Source organism: Tachypleus tridentatus, chromosome 6 (genome assembly GCF_004210375.1).
Source record: "Tachypleus tridentatus isolate NWPU-2018 chromosome 6, ASM421037v1, whole genome shotgun sequence".
Classification (NCBI taxonomy): domain Eukaryota; kingdom Metazoa; phylum Arthropoda; class Merostomata; order Xiphosura; family Limulidae; genus Tachypleus; species Tachypleus tridentatus.
The window spans coordinates 162,167,138-162,188,112 of record NC_134830.1 but is presented as its reverse complement, the minus strand read 5'-3'; the positions used below and the strand labels follow the sequence as shown (position 1 = coordinate 162,188,112).

At 35.8% G+C, this 20,975-nt stretch overlaps 1 pseudogene across 1 annotated transcript in view; it reads right to left on the bottom strand.

Moving 5' to 3' along the window:
- Positions 1–20,975, bottom strand: part of LOC143251800 (metabotropic glutamate receptor 4-like) — a 61,840-nt pseudogene that overhangs the window by 22,869 nt on the left and 17,996 nt on the right. The window contains exons 2-3 of the transcript XR_013028651.1: positions 12,742–12,896; positions 155–325 (exon numbers count right to left, since the gene is read on the bottom strand). The product of XR_013028651.1 is annotated as a metabotropic glutamate receptor 4-like (transcript). The remainder of the gene's footprint in view (positions 1–154; positions 326–12,741; positions 12,897–20,975) is intronic.

Here is a 20,975-nt window from a genome sequence, read left to right as displayed (position 1 = left end):
TACCAACTTATGAAAGGATAAGTTCTATTGTTGTTATGATGCATAACATTTGTCGAAGAGAATCATATTTTATTTCATAGCTTACTGTGGGTAATAGAAACTACCGCACAGTTGATAAAGATACACTGTCTGGAAAATAAAAAAAAGAACTTACCTTAATACCGTAAGTAGATTCTTCGTATAAGATAGAAACATACGTCCAGTTGAGGATTTTGATTATTTCTACCATAGCTTGTGCTTGATTAGTGTCAGAGGGCACAGTTCTTAGAAAGTATTCATATCTTTGTTTGTTACTCAGTTCAGGACTTGTAGAAAAGAAACTGACCTAGAATAAACAATATAATAGTAAGAACTTCATAAAACTGAGGTGAGATAAACGATATAACAGTCAGAGTTTTATAAAACTGACCTAGGGTAAACAATATAATAGTCAGAGTTTTATAAAACTGACCTAGAATAAATAATATAATAGTCAGAGTTTTATAAAACTGACCTAGGATAAACAATATAATACTTCGAGATTTGCAAAACTGGCCAAGGATAAACAACATTTTAGTCAGAACTTCATAAAACTAATCTAGAATAAATAATATAATAGTTGGAACTTTACAAAACTGACCAGGGATAAACAATACAATAGTTAGAGCTTTACAAAACTGACCAAGGATAAACAATATAATATTAGTCAAAGCTTTATAAAACTAATCCAGGATAAACAACATAATAATAGTCAGAGATTTATAAAACTAATCCAGGATAAACAACATAATAATAGTCAGAGATTTATAAAACTAATCCAGGATAAACAACATAATAATAGTCAGAGATTTATAAACGCCCGCTTTCATTATTCAAACTATCAATGTTAACACTGAGGTTTCTTTGTTTTGAATTTCGCGTAGAGCTACACGGGGGCTATCTGCATTAGCCGTCCCTAATTTAGTAGTGTAAGACTAGAGGGAAGGCAGCTAGTCATCACCATCCACAGCCAACTCTTGGGTTGCTCTTTTACCAATGAATAATGGGATTGAGCGTTACGTTATAACGCCCTCGCAACAGAAAGGGCGAACAAGTTTGGCGTAACGGGGATTCGAATCTGCGACTCTCAGACTGGGAGTCGAGCATCGTAATCATCTGGCCATGCTGGGTTCTGTATTCAGGAAAGGAAAACCACATTAAGTACTTGAGACTTCAAGACCAGCGAAAAAAAACCAAAAAAAACATTCATGACGTCAGCACTTTTCCGCGAAATATGAGTATCAATGACGTCATTACTGTAACAGGAAACACAGGACAGAATACTTATCTTATTAGAAACAGATGTTTAGTCCATTATTAAACTACACAAAAATAGCTAAGTTACAATGAAAGATCAATAAAAGTATTGGTATTTTGATCTTGGTAGGATCATTACCACAGGAAGGCAGAAAAACACCAAATATGAACCAAGGGAAACCTAAATAGCCAAGGTTTAACACTCCTACGAAAAGAGTTTCTAGTCCTGATTTCTCCAAGCCCGTTCCCCCGGCTGTGGTTTCGCTAGATAGTAGATAGGGACAGTGGGAATCTCGTTAATCCATTCATTAATGGATTTAAATGGCAATTTCCTTTAAATACAAAATTATTAGTCTAATATTAATAACCTTTCAAGTTGCTCTGGGGCCTATTAGGCCCCACTTTTCGTAGGAGTTTTAAGAATGTAATATTAACGAAAAGTCGAAAAGGTAAGGATTTTTACGATTGGTCTTGTATTTGTTTTGATACACAAAATTCGAGTTAAAAATGTATCTCAGAACAGATGGTATGAGTATTGACACTTTTATTGATAAGGTGTGTGTGTTTTCTTATAGCAAAGCCACATCGGGCTATCTGCTGAGCCCACCGAGGGGAATCGAACCCCTGATTTTAGCGTTGTAAATCCGGAGACATACCGCTGTACTAGTGGAGGGCTTATTGATAAGGAGAGAATGACCTTTCGACCTTCCTAGGTCATCTCCAGGTTAACTTTGTAAACGTTGTTCTTTGCTTATCAATAAAAGTGTTTATACCCACACCAGCCGTTTTGAGATACATTTTTATTTCAAGTGGGTTTCTCTTCATAAAAAATTCAAGATAGCTTAATTATAAATGACTTCGCCATTTGCTCGGATATTTCTGATTAAAACAAAAGATAAATATACATAAAATATGAGTCTCGAAAGCAGAAGTCAGCGTAAGGATACAGATGGAACGTAGTCCATAAAAGACATACAAAACTACATAATTATCTTTAGTCCTAAAACGACCTTAGGAGCTGTATTGGAGGAATTTATATTTTCAGGAAAATCGTGTCAAATGAAGTGTTTTTTATTTTTTCCATATTCTAAACCGACAGTAACTGACAGAGAATAAATATCTCAGTTCGTAAGTTAGAAGGTAGAAAACAATATTAGCATCCTACGCTTATTATTACCGACAGTAACTGACAGAGAATAAATATCTCAGTTCGTAAGTTAGAAGGTAGAAAACAATATTAGCATCCTACGCTTATTATTACCGACAGTAACTGACAGAGAATAAATATCTCAGTTCGTAAGTTAGAAGGTAGAAAACAATATTAGCATCCTACGCTTATTATTACTGACAGTAACTGACAGAGAATAAATATCTCAGTTCGTAAGTTAGAAGGTAGAAAACAATATTAGCATCCTACGCTTATTATTACTGACAGTAACTGACAGAGAATAAATATCTCAGTTCGTAAGTTAGAAGGTAGAAAACAATATTAGCATCCTATGCTTATTATTACTGACAGTAACTGACAGAGAATAAATATCTCAGTTCGTAAGTTAGAAGGTAGAAAACAATATTAGCATCCTACGCTTATTATTACCGACAGTAACTGACAGAGAATAAATATCTCAGTTCGTAAGTTAGAAGGTAGAAAACAATATTAGCATCCTACGCTTATTATTACCGACAGTAACTGACAGAGAATAAATATCTCAGTTCGTAAGTTAGAAGGTAGAAAACAATATTAGCATCCTACGCTTATTATTACCGACAGTAACTGACAGAGAATAAATATCTCAGTTCGTAAGTTAGAAGGTAGAAAACAATATTAGCATCCTACGCTTATTATTACCGACAGTAACTGACAGAGAATAAATATCTCAGTTCGTAAGTTAGAAGGTAGAAAACAATATTAGCATCCTACGCTTATTATTACCGACAGTAACTGACAGAGAATAAATATCTCAGTTCGTAAGTTAGAAGGTAGAAAACAATATTAGCATCCTACGCTTATTATTACCGACAGTAACTGACAGAGAATAAATATCTCAGTTCGTAAGTTAGAAGGTAGAAAACAATATTAGCATCCTACGCTTATTATTACCGACAGTAACTGACAGAGAATAAATATCTCAGTTCGTAAGTTAGAAGGTAGAAAACAATATTAGCATCCTACGCTTATTATTACCGACAGTAACTGACAGAGAATAAATATCTCAGTTCGTAAGTTAGAAGGTAGAAAACAATATTAGCATCCTACGCTTATTATTACCGACAGTAACTGACAGAGAATAAATATCTCAGTTCGTAAGTTAGAAGGTAGAAAACAATATTAGCATCCTACGCTTATTATTACCGACAGTAACTGACAGAGAATAAATATCTCAGTTCGTAAGTTAGAAGGTAGAAAACAATATTAGCATCCTACGCTTATTATTACCGACAGTAACTGACAGAGAATAAATATCTCAGTTCGTAAGTTAGAAGGTAGAAAACAATATTAGCATCCTACGCTTATTATTACCGACAGTAACTGACAGAGAATAAATATCTCAGTTCGTAAGTTAGAAGGTAGAAAACAATATTAGCATCCTACGCTTATTATTACTGTACTTTACTGGGCGACTGGCTGGAGTACCAGTTCTCTGGTACCTTAGGACATGAAAAGTTGCTTCCCACATATAAAACTGTAAAACGTAAAAGCCCATAAAAACTACAAGACACAAAATGTGAAACTGCACACTTGCACGTATCTTCGCATAGACCCATCAAACTTTCATGCCAAATTTGATATAAAGATCCGTCCACAGGACACAGGTAGTGGCAACAAACGTGAAAAAAAGGGTCATAAAAATCGCAAAACGCAAATTGCGCAACTGAAAATTTGTATTTACCCTTGCATGGACCTACTGAACTTCCTTACCAATTTTGGTTAAAATCCATCTATAGCTTACGAAGTAGTTACGTGGACATACAACAGATAATGGATTTTGATATTATATTTATATGAATACATGAGGAAATTCTGGTGACATTTTAAAGAAATGAGATTTGTTTGCTTGTCGTTAAACCCATGGCTATACAATCTGTTGTTGTTGTTTTTTGTGTTACAAGCTTTTACACATACTGCTGTGCCACTGAGAGCCAGGAAATGATAGTGAGAAACATGCATCAGAAAAATGAACGATCTCTCTTCCTCCCCCGACTCTCAGCTTGATGGTCGTTTTGATTTGTAATTTATTTATAAATGTGTATATGTGTATGTACTCTGTGTTTTCTTCTGTAAGGAAACCAAATATATCTCTTGAAATAGCTGCTTTGCACTGCGACCTCTTGTCCCAAAATTAAATACTGTTCTTTAGGACTATATCTGTCGTGCAGAATGTACATATGTTTAGACAAACGGATAACATTCTCGGTATGCCCTTTGAATGTTCCTTTTTATCGTTTCGGTAACGGGACACGAACAATAGATCCTAAGATCCACTGAGCATATAACTAGTAATGCCATGAGTAGTAATTCGATGTTTCTTTTTTTTTTGATCTAATAATAATAGAACAATTATTATAAACTTTTGCTATAACATATATTGGCCAAGTCCAGCAGTGAGACAAATATTTGTCTATAAATCTCCCTTAAATAAGTTTATTTCAGATAAATGGTTTCGTTTTGATTTTATTTACTGATTATAAGTATTACTTTATTACAAGTAATGAAATTCAAAATCGTATGTATACTTCAGAATGATCGCACTAGTAATCAAAACGTCACACATCTTTATAAAAAGATTTATTCTCTACTGTAAAGCCTGTAACTTTTAATGAACTAATATTTATTTTGGATAAGCTCTCTTATATTTTAAAAACGAAGTCTTCCTGTTAAACTAATGATGTGGGAAATGTTACTAACACTTGGGACTTGCTTTATCGGGATAAACTAGTCAAGGTTACAGGTTTGCTTTGAGGTGAAGTTAAACTAATGATGTGGGAAATGTTACTAACACTTGGGACTTGCCTTATCGGGATAAACTAGTCAAGGTTACAGGTTTGCTTTGAGGTGAAGTTAAACTAATGATGTGGGAAATGTTACTAACACTTGGGACTTGCCTTATCGGGATAAACTAGTCAAGGTTACAGGTTTGCTTTGAGGTGAAGTTAAACTAATGATGTGGGAAATGTTACTAACACTTGGGACTTGCCTTATCGGGATAAACTAGTCAAGGTTACAGGTTTGCTTTGAGGTGAAATTTTCATCCGATACAAATAAATTTTGTCATCTAACTAATTCAAAGTTTCTCTCGTGTCATAGTTGTTTCAGATACCCATCATTTTCGTCACATTTTTGTTGTTGTTTGTTTGGAGCCCTGATGTTAGGAGTACTCGATTCTCAATCTGAGAGTCGAAGGTTCGAATCCTTATCATATCAAACATACTCGCCCTTTGAGCTGTTGGTTCGTTTGTTTGTTTTTGAATTTCGCGCAAAGCTACACGAGGGCTACCTGCACTAGCCGTTCCGAATTTAGCAGTGTAAGACTAGAGGGAAGGCAGCTAGTCATCACCACCCACCGCCAACTCTTGGGCTACTCTTTTAACAACGAATAGTGGGATCGACCTTCACATTATAATGCCCCCAAGACTGAAAGGGCGACCATGTTTGGTGTGATAGAAATTGGAAACCCCGACCCTCAGATTACGAGTCGAACGCCATAACCCACCTGGCCATGCCGGGCCTCCGTTTGTTGAGAAAGGTGTATCCCAGGAGTTGGTGGTGAGTGGTGTTAACTAGCTGTCTTCCTTCTAGTCTTACTGCTGTTATAACAGAGGCGGGTAGCGTAAACAATACTCATGTAGCTTAGCACAAAATTCAAATTGTTTTTTTTTTTTTGCTTCAAAGGTAGTTATAGGAACACCACTGAGTTTCCTTTAATGGTGATTTCTGTTATGGTTATTCCAATTTTGGGATTTTTGATGGTTTCGAAGTGAAACGTTAGTGTACCTACAGGCATAAATTTATTGCAACGTCTAATCAAAATAAGAGCAAATACCTACAGTTGAACCTTGCGCAATTATTTTATTGCAATTCTACAGACCAGTGCAAAAGTAAAACGCATGAAACGTAGTCGTTGTATTTCGTGATGACGAGAAACCCACTTGAAGTAAAAGTGTATCTCTGGACGGCTGGTTTGGATATTAACACTTTTACCTAAGAAGGTCGGAACGTTGTTCTCTGCTTTGTTTGGGTAAAGTGTTAATACCCATACCAGCCGTCCAGAGATACATTTTTAGTCTTTGTATTGCTTTAATTTGATAATTCATTGCAGTTGTCAACTGTTCAGTGTTTCAAAATTCTATTTAACGAAATGTAACCTCATTAATTCGCCTACCACTGACGCAACTTATCCGTTCTTTTTCACTCGTCCTACAGCCCTATCGATCCCCTACCCACCTTTGTGTTTTTATTCTGAAGCATTCTGGTATCGTCGACGAAGGTTTAAATAATATTTCGTAATATAGACAGTTTATCATCAGATATGATGCTTTATTCCAAGACCGCGCCTCTCTTGCAAAAGTCAAATTGCAACGTAGTCTTTTGCAAATGTTATCGCTTTCAGTTTATTACATTTTGTCATTCGCTGACGTTTCTGTAATGACGTCAGACTGTCTTGATGTAAACACGTGCTGTTTAAAAAACACGTGTATCATTCTCTACTGCAAAAATGCCTACGTTGATGTTATTAGGAATTTCCAGTTAAGCATTTATCATACAATATAACTTTAAACTAGAACAGATGAAACCACCAGGTAGTGTAAGTTGTCCAAGCTTAGCTTATGGGATTATAAATAACTTGTGATTAGAGTGCGCTACCCACCAACATAAATCAGAACTAATCGCTAGTCTAGTACCAGCAGAATAGCTACGGCAACTTAGCCTTTTGTTTTCAAATTGTCAACTCGGTTCCTGAAGTTGGTTATTTGTTTTTATTAATTTCGAGCAAAGCTAGATGAGAGCTATCTGCACTAGCCTTCCATAATTTAGCAGTGTAAGTCTAGAGGGAAGGCAGCTAGTCATCACCACCCACAGCGAAGTCTTGGGCTACTCTCTTAACAACAAATAGTGGGATTAACCGTCACATTATAATGCCACACAGCTGAAAGGGCGAGCATGTTTGATGTGACGGGATTTGAACCCGTAAACCTCAGATTACAAGTGTACCTCCCCCTAACCACCTGGCCATGCCGGACCGACTGCTTGCGACTATTTGCTTTCTGTTTCTGGTCCGTAATATAAAATAAAGATCGGATATAGCGAACCATAGCGTTTTTCTGACTATGTAATTTAGAGAGTTGTGTACTGATGCCAAACTGGTGAACGAAGAAACGATTTGAATGGTGCTCGTGCTAATAATAGCGTTGTATATTTTTTCTCATCTCAGTAAAACGTTGACATAAGCTGCGTGTTGAGGATAAAAAAAATCGAAGTGATGCAATAAAAAAAAATGGATTTATTTGTTTTATCGCAAAACCACATCGGACTATTTACACTGTGTCCACCGCGGGGAATCGAACACTTGATCTTTGAGTTGTAAGTCTGTAAACTTACCACTGACCCCACAGGGGGACAAAAAAGAGATAAAAGTGTCCACCGCGGGGGAATCGAACTCTTGATCTTTGAGTTGTAAGTCTGTAAACTTACCACTGACCCCACAGGGGGACAAAAAAAGAGATAAAAGTGTAACTTAGAAAGCATTGTAGTTAAAAGTGTTTTCTGACATCTTGTTGACAAAAATATTGTGTAAACCCACATAGCGGCTAAAATAAAACTAGCAAATTACAGCTGATACACATTAGCGTGAAATATTATCACGCTTTAGGCTTAACAACCTTTAGTATGCACATTTCATAAGTCTCAATCAATTTCAACAGCGAATCTCCTAGCCAATCAGGCTACGTATGTTATTTCGTCTTAGGGAGATACTGATCCGCTCTTTCCTTAACTGTCTTGTAAATTACGCAGAATATGAGTTACCGTATGAGGATTTCGACAGCGTTTCTCAGTCAGCCCTGAATTAATGTTATTATTATATGGAAGATTAAAATTTTATCATTATGATTTGCTTGAGGTCGTGGTGTTTACTGTTATACAATATCCTAAGCGAATCTCGCAAAACCAGTAACCGTCGATTTTCCGTCGAGATTCAACTTACCTCAGAGGACAGATGTCAGAAGCATCCGGTTTGGAAGCTCACTTCCAAACACAAGGTGGTAAATGATGGATGGCGTAGCAGTTGTGAATGCGATAATAACGAGGTACGATAAAAGAGGCCAGTGAATAATTTCCGTTTTTCCTATTAAAAATGCCAAATATTCGAATAGACGCACATCTAAACACTGAGTGTGTTTAAAGACACGTCGAAGAAAAACATGGACAGCCACGAACAGAACGGTGACAATGGTTAACTTTATGAAGAACCGTAAACCATTAAGATAACAACATCTGTAGACAAAGCCATAGCATATGGCGCCCAATCATCGCATTTTATTTTTACTCTTCCGGATCTGATATGGACCTTAGTTTGTTACTAATATTCCGGATCTGATATGGACCTTAGTTTGTTACTAATATTCTGGATCTGATATGGACCTTAGTTTGTTACTAATATTTCGGATCTGATATGGACCTTAGTTTGTTTCTAATATTCCGGATCTGATATGGACCTTAGTTTGTTTCTAATATTCCGGATCTGATATGGACCTTAGTTTGTTTCTAATATTTCGGATCTGATATGGACCTCAGTTTGTTACTGATATTCCGGATCTGATATGGACCTTAGTTTGTTACTAATATTCCGGCTCTGATATGGACCTTAGTTTGTTACTAATATTCCGGATCTGATATGGATCTTAGTTTGTTTCTAATATTCCGGATTTTATATGGACCTTAGTTTGTTACTAATATTCCGTATCTGGTATGGACCTTAGTTTGTTTCTAATATTTCGGATCTGATATGGACCTCAGTTTGTTACTGATATTCCGGATCTGATATGGACCTTAGTTTGTTACTAATATTCCGGATCTGATATGGATCTTAGTTTGTTTCTAATATTCCGGATTTTATATGGACCTTAGTTTGTTACTAATATTCCGTATCTGGTATGGACCTTAGTTTGTTTCTAATATTCCGGATCTGATATGGAACTCAGTTTGTTACTAATATTCCGGATCTGATATGGACCTTAGTTTGTTCCTAATATTCCGGATCTGATATGGACCTCAGTTTGTTACTAATATTCCGGATCTGATATGGACCTCAGTTTGTTACTAATATTCCGGATCTGATATGGACCTCAGTTTGTTACTAATATTCCGGATCTGATATGGACCTTAGTTTGTTTCTAATATTCCGGATCTGATATGGACCTCAGTTTGTTACTGATATTCCGGATCTGATATGGACCTCAGTTTGTTACTGATATTCCGGATCTGATATGGACCTTAGTTTGTTACTAATATTCCGGCTCTGATATGGACCTTAGTTTGTTACTAATATTCCGGATCTGATATGGACCTTAGTTTGTTTCTAATATTCCGGATTTTATATGGACCTTAGTTTGTTACTAATATTCCGTATCTGGTATGGACCTTAGTTTGTTTCTAATATTCCGGATCTGATATGGAACTCAGTTTGTTACTAATATTCCGGATCTGATATGGACCTTAGTTTGTTTCTAATATTCCGGATCTGATATGGACCTTAGTTTGTTACTGATATTCCGGATCTGATTTGGACCTTAGTTTGTTTTTAATATTCCGGATCTGATATGGACCTTAGTTTGTTACTGATATTCCGGATCTGATTTGGACCTTAGTTTGTTTTTAATATTCCGGAACTGATATGGACCTTAGTTTGTTACTAATATTCCGGATCTGATATGGACCTTAGTTTGTTACTAATATTTACACAGTTGGTCTGGTTGCCTCAGAAATTTGTCTTTAAAAATGGTATGAAAATTTATTAGCTATAATCCAAATTATATAATATAAAATTATATATCGGTAAAACATTTCCTGCTATATTTATTAAAGTAATGTCGCTTCCTAGTAAGAACAACGAGAACAAAACATTTTAATACGTTTGTTTTATGAGACATTTTGTACAGGGATAAATCCGCATTGACATTCTTAATCTTAGAGTGATAATCTAGAGGGGAGGCAGATAATTTACCCCATCTACCGCCAAATATAGTTAAATTTGACTGCATTCTTATAACGCAACCACGGTTAGTAGAGCGCTTTTTTAACGCTTGATCTAAATTGTTTGTTTGTTTCTGAATTTCACAGAAATTCTCGAGGGCTATCTGCGCTAGCCGTCCATAATTTAGAAGAATAAGACTAGAGGGAAGACAGCTAGTCATCACTATCCACCGCCAACTCTTGGGCTACTCTTTTACCAACGAATAGTGGGATTGACCGTCACGTTATAACGCCCCCACGGCTGTAAATCTGATATATATATATCTTAGAAGGTACATTAAATATTTGGAGTAATCCATTTATTATTCCATAAGATAGTCTGCAAGTTTAATTAACTGTATCAAGCAGATTTGTTATAATAAAGACACTGCACCTGAAGACATTCAGCGTAATCTAGCAAAAAATATCACAGCCTGTAAGAAATAGTTTGGTAATAAATATATTTTGTTTCCACGCTACTCTCTTTGTATCTGAGGGTCGCGGGTTCGATTCCCCGTCGCACCAAACGTGCACGCCCTTTCAGCCATGGGGGCGTTATAAAGTACAGTTAATCCCACTATTCGTTGGTAAAAGAGTAGCCCAAGAGTTGGCGATAGGTGGTGATGACTAGCTACTAAACTAGGGACGCCTAACGCAAATAGCCCTCTAGTAGCTATGCGCGAAATTTAAAAAACAACAACTTTCTGTTGTTAATTACTTTACCGCCCTACCCTTACCCATCACCACAGGAAAAAGAAAGCTCGGCGGCCATCATTATACTCCTTTCAGTTGACCATTGGTAGATATGCATGACCACTAGATCAAATAAGAACAAAAATGTAGAATTTATTTTCGTCTCTGTATTTGTTAAGCGCAGAGCAGAACAATGGGCTATATGCACCACAGAGATCTAACCTCGTACATCAACGTTATAAACCTTCAAACTTAGTGCTGAGCCACTGGGACTACATTTCACATCAGTTAAAAGTAACTGGCATTAACTGTTTATTTTCATCGTCTGATGATGCTTTTAGAAAAACTGAAAATTTAACGGTAGCTTGAATTAATTTAACTTATTAAACCTACAGATTTACAACGCTAAAATTTGGGGTTCGATTCCCTGCGGTAGACACAGCAGAGAGTTCAGTGTGGCTTAGATCAACAACAAACTAAACTATATTTCACAATGTGTGCCAAACACGTGGACGTAAGGAAGTTAAGAGAACGTTAAAGAAACAAACAGTAAAAAGTAGATAATAAATGAAAATATATAAACTGCAAATGGGGATACTAATAAAAGATAATGTTGGGGACACTGTAGTTATTATTTACTCAAATAAGAATCCCCTACTTTCGTTCAGTGCTTTATTTAAAATTACATTTGGTGAAATCAAAATAGGGATTTGTAGTTCGAGTGAATAATGTATACAGTATCTCCAGCTTTGTTTACTGTTTACGATTCCTGTTTTGTATTTATCTCGTTTGCTGGCTTTGTACTCAACTATAAGCAAATGATTAGTTGATATAGTAGCAAAGTTTATACATTGTAATAACAACAAACACAGCTTATAACTCGCTGATACTATTTTCACTTCATCCATAATGTAGGGTTTGGCTCCCTAAAGACACAGGTTGTAAATTGTACAAAGCACTGAATATCAACATGTTACAGTAATCCAATGTTCATCTATTATTGGCTGGTAATTCCTGTTTCACCCTGTATTTCAGCTTTTCTGAGGATCAACTGACGTATGTATTCTACAAAAGGTTTTGGTACAATATACCAAGCGTTTTTGTTGTACACAAGTCAGAGAATAATAGAAAGAAGGACAACAGACCTTGTAAGTCTAATATACGTATTTTTGTGCGCATTTTAATGTGTAAAGTTTTAGCAGTCAGTGGTAAATGCATTAATCTGTATTTTAGACGACAGTTCTACTGTTTAAGATGTTTTTTTCCTAAGCGTTCGACAGTGGAACCCTCTAAGCGGCCACTCCTCAGATTCGGTCACCCCTTGAAAGCGGTAATTCAATCACAGTCCCTTTTTTGTTTACATAATCCCTAATTATGAACAGTGGAACCCCTCTGATCAGGCCAGTTTGTCTCAGTCCCGAAGGTGGCTGCTTTAGAGGGGTTTCAGTGTATTAGGGTTTTGTGCAATTCCTAGCAATCGTCATTATGAACCACTGTCGCGGTTCACGACATTGTTAACTTCACAGCACAAATGATAGTGTTACCTGTGGAATCTTGAAAAGTCGAAGCAAGTTTGCAACCTGTATAGAAGTAACGCTAGAGGCCGCTCCAAGCACTCCTGATATGATTTTTTGCCGAATAACAGGACTTGAGCCATCTGGACATCGGTACGTACCGTCGTCAATATTACGTATAGAACCTGTGGAGGAAAACACGTCAATCAAGATAGTATTTTTCAATAAAATGAATAACATGTATATTACCAATAACTTCTGATCAGAAGTAAGCTAATTATAGATATAAGAACTGAAGAGTAACTTAATTAATTAATTAAATCAAAATAATATCAGAAATCAATACGCATGAAAGGACAAACCATTACTGACTAGAATCCTTATTCGTGTATCATCGCTATTAAGAATAATCTTGGCCGTAATTCCAATAATGTCTCTCGAGAATTAGCCATCTTTGAAAGTTTATATTGGCCCTAAATTGTAATTCTTGATGACGAGAAACTCACTTGAAATAAAGATGTATCTCAGAACGGCTGGTATAAGTATTAACACTATTACTGATAAGCATGGAATGGCCAAGTGTGTTAAGGCGTTCGACTCGTAATCCGTGGGTCGCGGGTTCGAGTCCCGGTCGAACTAAATATGCTCGCCCTTTCAGCCGTTGGGGCGTTATACAGTGACGGTCAATCCCACTATTCGTTGGTAAAAAGAGTAGCCCAAGAGTTGGGCGTGAGCGGTGATGACTAGTAAAATTAGGGACGGCTAGCCGTCGTGTAGCTTTGCGCGAAATTCACAACAAACAAACTGATAAGCAGAGAACAACGTTTTGAGAGTAGATGTGTTTCTTCATTGCTTAATTTTCGGTCGGATCTGTTAATAAACGAGGTTTGCTGGTAGTTCGTCGTGTTGGCGTTTTTGTTGTTGTTGGCACCTTAATTTATCTAGTTTCTTGTTGTGGTGGACCTTTTTTTTTGAGATACGTGGTCCTAAATCCATATGATAAGCTGACAATCAGTTGTTTAACTACGAAGAATCCTCCGCCCCAACCCCACACACATAAAAAGTAATTAGGTTTCCATTTAGCTCAGCTCCCTCCACAGTTGGAGGAGCTGCAGAAGCGGGCAAATTTACGCCAGCGCTAACAATGAGAAATGACAAAAGTGGTAATCAGCAACAATGATAAGTTCGAGGGAGGGGGGCGAAACGTCTCTGTTAGGAAAACATGTGGGACATCTAATATAAGAAAGCTTAACACGTTGTCTCGCAAGCCTATTTTGCCGATATTTTCCAAGGTCCCACTACTTATTTTACAATAATTTTTTCTTAAGGAAGAGTGTTTATATAACCGTTGTGTCCCAGCCAGTAAGTGGCTCTTTAGAAAGCAAATAGAGCACGACTCACCAGTGGGTCGTATGGGTCTTACTGGAAGACTATCACAACCCACAGGTGGGTCCGTGTGTGAGCCAACGTGTCAAAATATAATTGTAACGTTTTATTCGTTAATTCAATGAAGAAAACTTGTTAAAATGATCTTTGTTTTGTAATTACGTAATTACAAGTCATTGTTCTGAAATACTGAAGAAAGGCTTAGCTTTTGCACTGCAATTTTAATTTACTTTGCTTCGCCGTAACAAAACCAAAACTCTCTTGTAAAACTGTAATAATTTGTTCTTTAAAATTACTTTCTTTAACTTGCCACTCTCGGATAAACTTTGGGATGTAGGTCTGTGTGTGGATGTTGTAATAACAAAACAACATCGGGCCGCGTCCACCAATCGATTTTAACGTTATAAATCCACAGGCTTACTGCTGTCTCACCAAGGAACAAAAATATTTATTTTTATCACAAGCAAGCAACTATTTCAATTTCTGTTGTATTGTTGTTGGCTATGTTAATGAAAACCTATTTTTAGGGACGCAAGCGTATTGATTTCCCTTTGAGCCGCCAGGAGGATAGTTTTGAAAATGCTTAAAAATTTGCAGATCATTTCCCTTGTTTTACCATCTTTTCCGTGAATTTTAAAAATTCTAACTGTGATAAGAGTAGCCTGCATCCACCATAACAATCATATCACAAAGTAGAATTAATTTCCGATTGAGGCGCTAGTCGCTACAAATTGAGGAAGCAGGGGAGTAGGCGCAAAGAACGGAAGATATTCTTAACAAAAAGCCTGCAGTCGAATGTCGGCCTTGAATAAATGTTCCAATCTATTTACCTCGATTAATGAGCTGTAGTGTTCAAAGGAGTACGCACTTTAATTTTACTTGCTAAACAGCTGGGCTACACAGTCAACGGGAATCAGTTAACTTACTAATAAAGGACGGAGAAAGTAAAGTCTCTCACTGTGAAAATCTGGTTAGTAAAATTAACGAAAACTAATTACCGAAGTATGTTGTTATGATGAAGCATCAGATTTATATCTGCTGACGTTGCATGACGCACATACACATGCGCGCGCGCACACACATTTTACCAAAACGTGTAAGTCGCAATTGCATTTTTATTTTACGATTGTTAAGAATTAGAGTGTACGTGTGTGTTTTCCTATAGTAAAGCCACATCGGGCTATCTGCTGAGTTCACCAAGGGGAATCGAACCCATGATTTTAGTTTTGTAAATCCGTAGACTTACCGCTGTACCAGCGCGGGACAAGAAATAGACACTCAGTATTTTAGAATGTAAACAGTTGTAATGACCTTGAGGGTATTAAATCTGTACATAAATAGCTTATGATGGCATAAAATAAACAAGCTATTATTTTTATTTCTTTGGTAACTGGAACATACACTTGTCTGTGTAAAATATTGAAGATTTTGAGCCGCTTGAGAGCGAGTTGGGAAATACGACCCCCCCCTAAAAAAAAGTGGTTTTACAGTAAGTTTAAGGAATTTTTAAACCAACAGAATAGCGTGTTAAGGCGTGCGACTCGTAATCCGAGGGTCGCGAGTTCGCATCCCCGTCGCGCCAAACATGTTCGCCCTTTCAGCCGTGGGGACGTTATAATGTTTCGGTCAATCCGAATTAAAATATCCCTAACATCTTTTCACATACACTCTCGCCACCGGCTACATTGTACCGGAAATGAAACGCTTGCTATAGAAATATAGACAAATAAACATTTCCTGGAAAACCAAATGACCTTCATGATGTCGCTAAACTCCCTCTGTATATATCTATATTTATCACTAGTTCCATTACACCGTCATTATTTGGTTTACCCCTGAAGAAGAAGAAAAAACAGTTTTGCTTACTTTAGAAAAAAACAATGATAATAAGGGACTGATTGAGGGTGATTTTATTTACTTTAGCAAGACGAGGCATAATAGAGGACTGATAAAAGACAGCTTTATTTACTTTAAAGAGACCACTCATAATGGAGGGCTGATCGAGGATGGTTTTATGTATTTTAGAAAAACGATTGATATTTAAGAACTGATGAAAGACAATTTTATTTACTTTAGGAAGACGGTTGGTAATTAAAACTGATCAATGATGGTTTTTTATCCTTTCAGTATCAAATAAGACGCACAAAGCTGCACAGTGGACTGGACTATTTATTTCCTGTTCATCTCTGAGAACCAAATACCCCATTTTAGTTTTGTATGTTTATTGTTATAAAAATGTTTGATATTAATTATTGTTTCACAAGTTTAAAATCTTGTGTTCCGTTTGGAACAGGGGCGTAGATCCTGGGGGGGGGATGGAGGGTATACATCCCGCCTTTATTTTAGGTGGGGGTTATCGTGCATACAATCACCCCCCCTACAGTTTTGTCTGTTGAATTGTTTTATTGCATCACAGGCCTACAAATTGTGTGTTTGTTCTTGTGATTCTTGTGTTCTTACCAATCGAATTACATAATTAGGCCTAGATGTAGGCTTTTACAGTAGCCGAAATGTACATCTTTAATATAGTCGTGCTTCTAAGCTTTTCGATCTAAGCGATAGTTCGTAAGTATCAGTCAGTTGGCCTAAGTACACATGCAAGTATCGTGGCAACAAGATTACTCTGTGACTGCATGTTTACAGCTTTCAGGTTCACGTAATCAGAGATTACCAATCTACGCCCCTGGTTTGGAAGATAGGCCTAGTATATTTATTTTCCACGAGAACATTTTATTAACCAAGTTTCTGTATTGAACGTTTTAGAATGGTCAGTAATTAGCCAAAGGTAAAAATTTATCTTTCTGGTCTAGTGGTGAGGTTTTGAGGAGTTATCTCTCCATGTCGATTCTTTCTCAGTCTCTCACATGTAACTCCGTTGAACAAAGAAGAAAACACTCTCGAGATTCAATTTTTCTTTATCTTTCGGATTCGTTTCTTAAAATATTATCTTTTGTAACACGCACGCTTTCATTTGCTCTAAGGAACTCATTAATAAGGATAAATAAAAAAAATGAAACAGTGTCTACGTCCGTGGAAGACATATTGATCAGTTGGTTATCCTACATACTCCATTAGTGGGAAAACCAAGCTTTATAAAAAGAAATGCTCATGAGAGTCTTTAGACTACGTCACATTCTTTCTCATACAGAACATCAGGTTTCACAGACACAGAGTGTTCACCGTAAACCGTAGGCCTAGTAAAATAGATAAACTTCTGCAGAGTTACCGAGAGTGTTCTATTTTCAAGAGCAAATAACACCAAAATTAAGAGCAACAAATAATTTTCATTTCTTGCTTTTGAAGTTCGTTTGTCATGCTGTATTAGAACCTAAATGCGGGCGCAATTCTTTTCCTGACGAATTGCGTGTGCACATTTTATTATCTTCACAGCAGTACGAATTGAGACATTAAGCGTTTATATGACGTCATTTTCTTGTCTACTGACTGACAAACAAAGCACTACTGGGCTAGTGGTTACAACAGGTGAACCCCTTCGGAGAACTAAACACAGTAGTCTAAAACATGATGATTACATAATTTTGGGGGTAGTTTTTAGAAGTGTTGTAGCTATTGCGTCATCTCAGTACCCGTAAAATGGTGTGTCAAAGTAAAGGTGTAAAATGGTGTGTCAAAGTAAAGGTGTAAAATGGTGTGTCAAAGTAAAGATGTAAAATGATGTGTTAAAGTAAAGATGTAAAATGGTGTGTGAAAATAAAGGTGTAAAATGATGTGTTAAAGTAAAGATGTAAAATGATGTATTAAAGTAAAGATGTAAAATGGTGTGTGAAAATAAAGGTGTAAAATGATGTGTTAAAGTAAAGATGTAAAATGGTGTGTCAAAGTAAAGATGTAAAATGATGTGTCAAAGTGAAGGTGTAAAATGGTGTGTCAAAGTAAAGATGTAAAATGGTGTGTCAAAGTAAAGATGTAAAATTATGTGTCAAAGTAAAGATGTAAAATGGTGTGTCAAAATAAAGGTGTAAAATGGTGTGTCAAAGTAAAGGTGTAAAATGGTGTATCAAAGTAAAGGTGTAAAATGATGTGTTAAAGTAAAGGTGTAAAATGGTGTATCAAAGTAAAGGTGTAAAATGGTGTATCAAAGTAAAGGTGTAAAATGATGTGTTAAAGTAAAGATGTAAAATGATGTGTTAAAGTAAAGATTTAAAATGATGTGTTAAAGTAAAGATGTAAAATGATGTGTTAAAGTAAAGGTGTAAAATGGTGTGTCAAAGTAAAGATGTAAAATGATGTGTCAAAGTGAAGGTGTAAAATGGTGTGTCAAAGTAAAGATGTAAAATGGTGTGTCAAAGTAAAGATGTAAAATTATGTGTCAAAGTAAAGATGTAAAATGGTGTGTCAAAATAAAGGTGTAAAATGGTGTGTCAAAGTAAAGGTGTAAAATGGTGTATCAAAGTAAAGGTGTAAAATGATGTGTTAAAGTAAAGGTGTAAAATGGTGTATCAAAGTAAAGGTGTAAAATGGTGTATCAAAGTAAAGGTGTAAAATGATGTGTTAAAGTAAAGATGTAAAATGATGTGTTAAAGTAAAGATTTAAAATGATGTGTTAAAGTAAAGATGTAAAATGATGTGTTAAAGTAAAGGTGTAAAATGGTGTGTCAAAGTAAAGGTGTAAAATGGTGTGTCAAAATAAAGGTGTAAAATGATGTGTTAAAGTAAAGGTGTAAAATGGTGTGTCAAAGTAAAGGTGTAAAATGATGTGTCAAAATAAAGGTGTAAAATGGTGTGTCAAAGTAAAGGTGTAAAATGGTGTATCAAAGTAAAGGTGTAAAATGATGTGTTAAAGTAAAGGTGTAAAATGGTGTATCAAAGTAAAGGTGTAAAATGGTGTATCAAAGTAAAGGTGTAAAATGATGTGTCAAAGTAAAGGTGTAAAATGATGTGTTAAAGTAAAGGTGTAAAATGGTGTGTCAAAGTAAAGGTGTAAAATGATGTGTCAAAGTAAAGGTGTAAAATGGTGTGTCAAAGTAAAGGTGTAAAATGATGTGTCAAAATAAAAGGTGTAAAATGGTGTGTCAAAGTAAAGGTGTAAAATGGTGTATCAAAGTAAAGGTGTAAAATGATGTGTTAAAGTAAAGGTGTAAAATGGTGTATCAAAGTAAAGGTGTAAAATGGTGTATCAAAGTAAAGGTGTAAAATGATGTGTTAAAGTAAAGATGTAAAATGATGTGTCAAAGTAAAGATTTAAAATGATGTGTCAAAGTAAAGATTTAAAATGATGTGTCAAAGTAAAGGTGTAAAATGATGTGTTAAAGTAAAGATTTAAAATGATGTGTCAAAATAAAGGTGTAAAATGGTGTGTCAAAGTAAAGGTGTAAAATGGTGTATCAAAGTAAAGGTGTAAAATGATGTGTTAAAAGTAAAGGTGTAAAATGGTGTATCAAAGTAAAGGTGTAAAATGGTGTATCAAAGTAAAGGTGTAAAATGATGTGTTAAAGTAAAGATGTAAAATGATGTGTTAAAGTAAAGATTTAAAATGATGTGTTAAAGTAAAGATGTAAAATGATGTGTTAAAGTAAAGGTGTAAAATGGTGTGTCAAAGTAAAGGTGTAAAATGGTGTGTCAAAATAAAGGTGTAAAATGATGTGTTAAAGTAAAGGTGTAAAATGGTGTGTCAAAGTAAAGGTGTAAAATGATGTGTCAAAATAAAGGTGTAAAATGGTGTGTCAAAGTAAAGGTGTAAAATGGTGTATCAAAGTAAAGGTGTAAAATGATGTGTTAAAGTAAAGGTGTAAAATGGTGTATCAAAGTAAAGGTGTAAAATGGTGTATCAAAGTAAAGGTGTAAAATGATGTGTCAAAGTAAAGGTGTAAAATGGTGTGTCAAAGTAAAGGTGTAAAATGGTGTGTCAAAGTAAAGGTGTAAAATGATGTGTTAAAGTAAAGGTGTAAAATGATGTGTTAAAGTAAAGATGTAAAATGATGTGTTAAAGTAAAGATGTAAAATGATGTGTCAAAGTAAAGGTGTAAAATGATGTGTTAAAATAAAGGTGTAAAATGGTGTGTCAAAGTAAAGGTGTAAAATGGTGTGTCAAAGTAAAGGTGTAAAATGGTGTGTCAAAGTAAAGATGTAAAATGGTGTGTCAAAGTAAAGGTGTAAAATGGTGTGTCAAAGTAAAGATGTAAAATGGTGTGTCAAAGTAAAGGTGTAAAATGATGTGTTAAAGTAAAGGTGTAAAATGGTGTGTCAAAATAAAGGTGTAAAATGGTGTGTCAAAATAAAGGTGTAAAATGATGTGTTAAAGTAAAGATGTATAATGGTGTGTTAAAGTAAAGGTGTAATATGGTGTGTCAAAGTAAAGGTGTAAAATGGTGTGTCAAAGCAACTAAAAAAAATTCATTTAATTTGAATTAGTAAAGGTATCGTTTTATTGATTGCATAAGGAGCTTTCGTGTGTTTCTTTGTTTGTTGGGTTTCAAGCAAAGCTATACAAGAGCTATCTTCGTTAGCAGTCCCTGATTTCAAACTGGTCAACACCGCTTAATGTCAGTTGTGTAGCGCCACTCTTATAACGTACCCACAGCCTGAACGTGCGTAATGCGTTTGTATGATGCAAAAACGTGCCACGAATCCAGGAAAGTCAGGTTCACGGTCCGACAAGGAAACTACCGAGCCACGCTTGGTCTTACACTTTTGTTTATATACATACATAAATTATAACGAGTTTGTTTGTTGTTAAGCGCATAACTCCACGATGGGCATATTTGTGCTCTGCTTACCACGGATATCGAAAACCGGTTTCTGATGGCGTAAGTCTGCCGACGTACCGCCGTGTCACTAGGGGTTCTCGCTGTGGCGGAATGCAATGAAAAATGACTGCTACTATTGCAATAATACATAAACCTAGCTAAAGTTGAAAT